This window comes from Myotis lucifugus, unplaced genomic scaffold (genome assembly GCF_000147115.1).
Source record: "Myotis lucifugus unplaced genomic scaffold, Myoluc2.0 scaffold_701, whole genome shotgun sequence".
In the NCBI taxonomy this organism is placed as follows: domain Eukaryota; kingdom Metazoa; phylum Chordata; class Mammalia; order Chiroptera; family Vespertilionidae; genus Myotis; species Myotis lucifugus.
The window spans coordinates 87,426-96,554 of record NW_005871749.1 but is presented as its reverse complement, the minus strand read 5'-3'; positions in this window follow the sequence as shown (position 1 = coordinate 96,554).

Genomic DNA, 9,129 nt, shown 5'->3' with positions numbered 1-9,129 from the left:
ATTAGTCAACAGAGCCAAATATCAACAGTACAACAGGCACACTGATCACCTCTTGGTCCCTTTCCCCAGCCAGCAGGGTCTGATCGCCTGATGGCAAATGGGGAAGGGGGGGCGTGCGGGGGATGTGGGTGGCGCCAGGCCAAGGCCCCCCGGCCCCCGACTGGTTGCCCCAAACACAGAGGGCGACCTGCAGTGGGGGCGAGGCTGGTGAGCAGGCAGAACAGCCAACCTCTAGGTCCCTTCCCCTAGCCATCAGGCAGTGATCACCCAATGGCAAAAGGGAACCGGGGGTGGGGCTGGCTGCAGGCAGCTGGGGAAGATGTCCCTGATCACAGGCCAGGCCTAGGGACCATCTCCACGCACAAATTTCGTGTGCCCGGCCTCTAGTATAAAATAAAGTACACAAACTACAAGTACACAGACAACTCTATGAATTTTTACAAAGTGAACAAATCTATATAACCACCATCCAGATCAAGCAGTAAAATACTTCTCACTCTTCAAAAGACCCTTCATATCCTTCAGTCATTACCTCCCCCCAAAGTATCCCCTACTCATTTCTATCACGACTTTTGCCTGTTCCTGAACTTTAAGTGAATTGATTTCTACAGTATTGTTTGCTTTAGTTCACCATAATTTGATATTTGTACATGTTGTTGTGTGAAGTCATCCGTTCCACTGTATAAATATACAATTCATTAATTTATTCTACTATGGATGGATATTTGGGTAGTTTCCGGTTATTGGTTATTAAAAACAAAGCTGCTATGAACATAACTGTACAAATCTTTGGTGAACATATATAACCATTTCTATTGGGTGTATACCTAGGAGCAGAATTGCAAAGACATACAGTATATGTATGTTTACCTTTAACAGATACTGCCAGAGAGCTTTCTAAAGTGGTTTTATTGATATACTCTCCACTGGCAGTGCACGACAGTTTTTTTTTTAACATGTTTAATATACCCTCTAGATCAGCCGTGGGCAAACTATGGCCCACGGGCCGGATCCGGCCCGTTTGAAATGAATAAAACTAAAAAAAAAAAAAAAAGACCGTACCCTTTTATGTAATGATGTTTACTTTGAATTTATATTAGTTCACACAAACACTCCATCCATGCTTTTGTTCCGGCTATACTCTCCACTGGCAGTGCACGACAGTTTTTTTTTAACATGCTTAATATACCCTCTAGATACATATCATAGAACTATTAAGTCAAATAGAAAGACAACCTTCTCCATACCAGTGTATCGTTTTTGCCATTACTGACTGGAGAGTAACCTTTGTGAGCAGCTCAATAGGTTGCCAAAATGATGTCCTGAACATATTTCAATGTCAAAATATGGTCCAAATAAAATCATTGCCATTAACAAGTAGCCTTCAATATTTAATGGGATACAAGTAACTCCACCCAGCAAGTCAATTCATTCAGCTATGTACAGCTATATTTTGAAATTAACTGATCCTGTTGAGCGTACCAAAGTATAAATCCATCTTTTGAGTTGGCCAAGTGGTAAAAACTCTTAAAATTATGGATCCCCCAAAGTCATTTTTATCTTATTTTATGAAATCTGGAGAACCAGCCATCTATTTTTCCAGTTGCCAGAGCAGAAGGTCATCTCAGTGGAGAATGTTGGCCCTACAGTTGCTGGCATCCATGCACAAAAATTAAGTGTGCTGGCCACTGAGGGGCAGAAATACAAGGACACGCCAGGCACTTAAATGTTCACAACAGCATGTTAGCTCTGCCATCTACACATCTGGTGGCTAGACACAGCACATGGATCCTACTGCAATCAACAATACAGCTAAAAGTTGAACTCATAGGAAGACAGTAGAATGATGGTTACCAGGGGGGAGATTAGAGAAAATGGGTAGGTGTAGGTCAAAGGGTACAAACTTTCAGTAATACTATGACCAAGTTTTGGAGGCCTAATGTATAGTGTAGTGACTATAGTTAATACTACACTATATACTTGAACTTTTCTAAGAGAGTGTATCTTATTTGTTTTCAACACACACACACACACACACACACACACACACACACACAATACTATGTGAAGTGGTAGATAGGTTAATTAGCTTGATTGTGGTAATCATTTACAACATATATATATCAAAACATCACATTGTGCACCTTAAATATATGCAACTTTTACTTGTTAACTGTATTTTAATAAAACTGGGGAAAATTAGATAAAGTAAAATAAACAATAAAGCTTTTTGGTACTTCAGGCAATCACCCAACAAAGAATCCAACTCTGGCCGAAACCGGTTTGGCTCAGTGGATAGAGCGTCGGCCTGCGGACTGAAGGGTCCCAGGTTCGATTCCGGTCAAGGGCATGTACCTGGGTTGCAGGCACATCCCCAGTAGGAGGTGTGCAGGAGGCAGCTGATCGATGTTTCTCTCTCATCGATGTTTCTAACTCTCTATCTCTTTCCCTTCCTCTCTGTAAAAAATCAATAAAATATATTTTTAAAAAAATTACATTTAAAAAAAAAAAAAAGAATCCAACTCTGAAAATATCTGTGACCTGCCCTCCACTGAAAGCCTGCTTCAGACTCATGATATTTAACAAAACCATACTACTTGCCTGATCTTTAGCTTCATTGGGTTCTCCCAGTGTACTCATTTAGATCAGGGATTTTCAACCGGTGTGCCGCAAGAATTTTTAAAACATGCAATACCTGACTATTTAGTCAGGGTATTGACCTCTTTTCCCTTAGATTGTCAAATTTTAAAAATGACAATGGACTGGCCAGTGTAGCTCAGTGGTTGAATGTCAACCCATGAACCAGGAGATCACCATTCGATTCCCGGTCAGGGCACATGCCTAGGTTGCAGGTTCGATCCCCAGTGTGGGGTGTACAGGAGGCAGCCAACCAATGATTCTCTCTCGTCATTGATGTTTCTATCTCTCCCTCTCCCTTCCTTTCTCAAAAAAAGCCAATAAAAAAAACTTTTTGAAAACATTTTTTTTTTAAATGATACTGACAACAGCCAGCACAATAGTCATCTGGAGTGAATGAATCAAAATTATACCTTCCCTTTTTGTCAGGTTGGCAAAAGACTTTTTTTTGGTGTGCCACAGAATTTTAGTAATTAATTTATGTGTGCCATGAGATTTTTAAAAAGTTGAAAAGAACATCAGAAATCCATGGGCACAAGCCTTATTACTCTAATTTCTCACAGAAGTGTCTTCACTCATCTCAACTGGTGACAGATAATTCCTTAACTCTCAGAGGAAGGAAATGAGAGAAATAACTATTCATGACTGACTACATTCTGCAATAAATAAAGACATTGTCCATTATATTACCCAATGCCTGTGATAAGGTTTGATACAAATAATTCTTCCTAAAAATGATAGAATTGTAGTCCTAGCAGGAACCAGCCAGGAGGACCGTACAAAGCATGGGGATTCTCTCTTGCTCTGTCTTTCAGAAAACTTAAGAGTTAAGGTTTGTCGTAGCAGCACAATTCACCATAGCTAAGATCTGGAAACAGCCTAAGTGCCCATCAGTAGATGAATGGATTAGAAAACTGTGGTACATCTACACGATGGAATACTATGCTGCTGTTAAAAAGAAGGAACTCCTACCATTTGCAACATCATGGATGGAGCTGGAGAGCATTATGCTAAGTGAAACAAGCCAGTCAATGAAGGAAAAATACCACATGATCTCACTCATTCATGGATAATAAAGACCATTACAAACTTTTGAACAATAATAGATACAGAGGCAGAGCTGCCTCAAACTGATTGCCAAACTGCAGTGGGAAGTCCAGAGAGAGTTGGGGGGCAGGAGGGAGGGGAGTAAGAGATCAACCGAAGGACTTGTATGCATGCATATAAGCATAACTAATGGACATAAGACACTGGGGGGTAAGGGAGGGTAGGGGTGTGTCAAGGGCGGGGGGGAAAAAAAGGACACTTATGTAATACCCTTTGTAATACTTTAAGCGAAAAATAAAAAAATATTAAAAAAAAAAAAGAGTTAAGGTTTGTGCTCAAATGAAGTAACTACACATCATGTGTGTGCACACACGTGCACAGATTGAAAAGGCAAATCTATAGATAGTCGATTAGTGGTTGCCTGGGGCCAGGCATGGGAAGGGGGCGTGACTGCAAATTGGCCCTAGATTTCTTTTCTGGGTGATGGAAATGCTCTAAAATTAGATTGTGGAGATGGGTACAGAACTCTAAGTTTATTTTTAAAAATCATTAAATTGTAGTCTTAAAATGAGTAAATTTAACGGTATGTGAATTATACCTCAGCAAAGTTGTTTTTTAAAAATCAATCCAAGATGGATCATAGACATAAAATGTGAAAAGTAAAACAAACTCTGGGAGCAAATTTCAGAATATCATTATGATCTTGGAGTAGGCAGAGATTTTTCTTAAATAGAACAATAAAAGTGCTAAAACAAACTGCATTGGAATTAAGAATGTCTGTTAGACAAAGGACATTATTAAGATTCTGGAGAAGTAAGCCACAGGCTGGGAAGAGTTATCTGCTTATAGTATCTGGACAAAATACTTATACCTGATAAGATTTAAGTCCAGAATATATTTTTAAGACACTCCTACAAATAAACAAAATGACAAACAACCTGATTTTAAATGGCAACAGATGTAGCAGGTAGTTCATGAAATAAGATGTAATGTCCATTTGGCCAATCCACAAGCAAAGGTACACAAATGTCATGCTCATCCCAATCCCTACTTCCGTGTCTCTACACCCTTCAATTTGTTTGATGATGTTTCTCTATTATGTTTTGATATTCACATCTGCCAAAATCCCAACAGGAAGCAGAAGGCACACTCAATTTAGAATATTTCAAGAAGGTTTCCTTCCCAAGGGGATTGTTTGCCAGGGTGTGAGTTGGGTGGGTGGGGCTCCACCAGAGGTAGTGCAGGAACTGGGTAGGGAGCAGCAGAACTGTCACCACCACACCCACAACCAGGTGTCAAGGATGAGGGAGAAAACAGGTACCCGGGCTCATTGGAGAGAGTCACATAGAGCAGCGACTACAGGTTCGGGAACCCAACCAGCCCAAGGCCACCTCACAGGGAAGGAGCCTGAGATAAAATACCAGACCTTACTCTCGCATTCATGTGACCTCCTATGTGGAGGCACTATTGATCAAACCCAGTTGAAAGCCAATGACAAGGCAGCTCTTGTACCAATGTCACCCATCAGGTCAGCTTTCTGGGGCAGAGAAGCAGAAACTGGCTCTGAGGAGCTAATGGAGGAGATCTGGCACCCCTTTGTAAGCTGCCTGGAATCCCTTTTAAAATATACAGGAAATAAATAATCAATGTATACCACAACCAATAAAACCATGCTCCTGGACTGGAAAAGATTCTTTCGAGCCACCATATTAGCTTTCATATGCAATTAGTGAAAGAGAAGAAGAAAGAGCAGAAAGGGGAATAGTTCATTATGATACACCCAGCTAAGATCATGTCCTGCATAATTCGTTTTCTATCGATTGGCATGCAGCTGTCTCCTGTCCAACGTGCATTAAACATCCTCAGGAGTGAAGGGTACAGCTTCTCAGAGGGGCTGTTCCTCCTTAGACTCACTTCAGAGCCACAACTGGACACTTGGGAAAGTTTACTATCCCACAGAGATATAAGGTGAATCCCCTTTTCTACAGGTACTTCTTAGTTTGAACAGCCTGTAAGGGACCTTCCAGCCTCTCCTCTGGTCTCCCCTCCATCACAACATACTTCCCAGCTGCCCCATCCCACCCCCATGAGCCCACTCTCATCTCTTCATCATTCACCCTAACTACGCTCTCAACCATAGTTCCCATTAGTGCAGGGTCCAAGATGTAGTCTACATTGATTTTTTAAAAGGCTTTAAAAGCATCCATCAAGAAGCATGCTGATGTAGTCTTCCATTTCACAAACCTCAGTCTGCAAGGTGATCTGGGACATAACTCAAGTCATTCCCAATTCTAAACCTCTTTGTATTGTGTGACAAAGCAAAACCAAATGGTTTCGTGCAGGAGGTTCCTCCGAACTGGAAATAATCTACGTATCAATGTATGTCTGTTGTCTCCTTCACTAGAATAAGGGTTCATGTGAGCAGGGATGTTGTCTGTCTTCTTCACCTTGTAGTCTCAGAGCCTCACACAGTGCCTGGAACCTAGTGAGTTAAATGTATGCTAAATAAACAAGTCACTGGATGGGACACCCTTTGTTTGACTTCTCCTTGGCAGTTCTTGGCCTTCAGTCTGCCACCCACTAATTCAGCTACCTTTGTAATAAAGAAATCCCCCTGTTAGAAGTTAAAGAGAATAATGGATATCCCTACAACCTCTCTCTGAAAAGCTGGCCAGCTGCAGGAGCAAAGCCTGCCATCTTGCTTTATACCACAAACTCCACGCTGTCCCTCTCGAAGGATAACAATGCTGTGCTGAGCCAACCAACCAGGCAGTCCATAGGCAGCCATCTGAGGACACTATTTCATCTACCCCCTGGGATCTTCGCAACCATGTTTACCAAATACCACTCCTTCTCCTTCCCACAAACAAAAACACCAAAGGCCCTGCCACAAACCTTGGCCACTGGTAAAAATCAAACAGTTGAGCATGGAAAGATAAAACAAAATCATATACTTATAATGTTTCAATTGAAATGGGCATTAGAAGTCATCTGGTCCAATAGCTTTCAAACTTTGACACAACCCACAATAGGATATACATTTTACACCATAACCGAGTACACATTCTTTCCACAAATATGTTGTGAGTCAGTACATGTGCCAAGCACTGTTCCAGATGCTTGAGATAAAACAGTGAACACACACATTTTTTATAAAATCCTGCTGCTCTCATGGAGATTACATCCTAATGTAAACTCACCTTTGTGGGGGTGTGAATGCCTTACTTACTTCCTTGCTGATTTGTTTTAATGCTCATCACAACCCTCTAAATTATTTCTCAGACTCACTGATGGGTCATGACCCAGAGCTTGAAAACTACTATCCTGATCCTACTTTTCATTTTGCGGATATGAAAATAGGTGTAGAGAAAGTAAAGACAGTGATTTTGACTTCAAACCCATTAGCTGGAAGTGCCTGCCGACACCCCAGTGGCGATATCTAGCAGACATACAGGTGTGAATCTTAGAGAAGATACTTAGAATGGAGACACAGATCTGGGAGTCAGCCAGTCAAAGCCATGGAATGAAGTGTTGCAAAGAAAATGCATAAGTTGTTGTTGTTTTTTAAGAGTGTGTTGTAGGCTTCCCTGAGGAACACCAGCCCTGAAGGGATATGCCAAAAAAGAACACCAAAGGAGAGTCAGAAAAACCAAGGGAGAGTGGTGTGAAGAACGTTCCGAGAAGGATCATAGTACCCACATTGCAAAGAGGTCAAATAAGTTAAAGCTGGTAAGCCTGCGTTAGATTCGGCAATAGGACATCTGATCGTTTCTTCCCAAAGCAATTACAATGAGATGTGGGCAGAAGGTAGGCTGAAGCCAACAGAAATGAATGGGAGACACTAAATAAAGGCTGTGCTTTCAACAAGCTTGACAAGAAAAGGACTGCGTAACACCATTAATAGCTTGAGAAGAGGGAGAGGTCAGAGGGTAGGAGAAGAATATTTAAAATAACACAGGGATATAGTCACAAGGCTGAGGGATAAGATCCAACAGAGTAGAGAGCCAAACGTTAAAGAGACCAAGCCAAGGGTGTTACACGAGCACAGGTAGCGAGATCAGGTGTGGACAGGAGAGGAGAATTGAGTGGGAAGAGGGAGAGCTTGGAGGCAGATGCTGTGAGTTGTGATGATCATTTCCAAACATACGCAAATACCAAATCATTGTGGTGCATACCTGAAACTCATAATGTTATGTCAGTTATATCTCAATTTAAAAATCTACATTTTTCATCATTGTACATAATAATGTTAGGTTAGTCAAAGCCCTGTGATACAAGTTATGGGATATACAAAGAGCAGCCTTTCTCCAAGGCAGTGGTTCTCAACCTTCTGGCCCTTTAAATATAGTTCCTCATGTTGTGACCCAACCATAAAATTATTTTCGTTGCTACTTCATAACTGTAATGTTGCTACTGTTATGAATCGTAATGTAAATATCTGATATGCAGGATGGTCTTAGGCGACCCCTGTGAAAGGGTTGTTCGACCGCCAAAGGGGTTGCGACCCACAGGTTGAGAACCGCTGCCTTTAGGGAAACCAGATGTCCTAAGACAGAGATTCTCAAACTTCGAGTGAATCCAAATCCCCCAGAGGGCTTTTTAGAATACTTCTGCCTGGGACCCACCGCCAGAGTATCTGATACAGTAGGTCCGCAGTGGGGAGGAGGAGTGGGTCCCAGAATTTTTATGCCTAAGAAGTTCCCAGGAGTGTTAGCTTCCTACTGTTGCTGGAAGAAATTGCCACAAATTTAGTGGTTTAAAACACCAGTTTATTACCTTACACTCCTGAAATTCAGAACTTTAAGTCCAACTGGATCTCGCTGGGCTAAAATCAAGGTGTCTGCATTGCTTTCTGGAGACTCAAGGGGAGAGTCCGTTTTCTTGCTTCTTCCAGCTTCTAAAAGCCGCCTGCATTCCTTGGCCAGTGGACCCCTAGCTTTCACCTTCAAGAACGGCAGCAGCAACAGCCCGGTGAGTCTCTCTCCCGTCACATCGCTCCCACACTGACTGTTCTGCGGCCTCCTCCATATTTAAAGACTTTGTGATTACATTGGACCCACCTGGATAACTCAAACTTCTCTCCTACCTGGAGGTCAGCTGCTAAGCAACCTAATGACACGTGCTACCTTAATTCCCCATTGCCATGTCATGACCAAACTCACAGGTCCCAGGGATTAGGATGTGGACTCTGCCTACCACACCAGTTGTTTTGGAGACTGTTACTCTGAGAATCACTGATGTAGTGTGATGCTGGATAATACTGGAAGTTCAAGACCACAGGCTCCAGGAAGGGCAGGGAAGAAAGAGTGGGTGAGGCCAAGCAATAGGGATGAAGGGGGGGCGGGGGAAGACCAAAACAAGAGAGACGGGAACAGGGACAGGAGAAAAGCCACCGAATGCAAACATTCATTACAGTGAATATCCCAGATCTCTCACAAAGAGGGA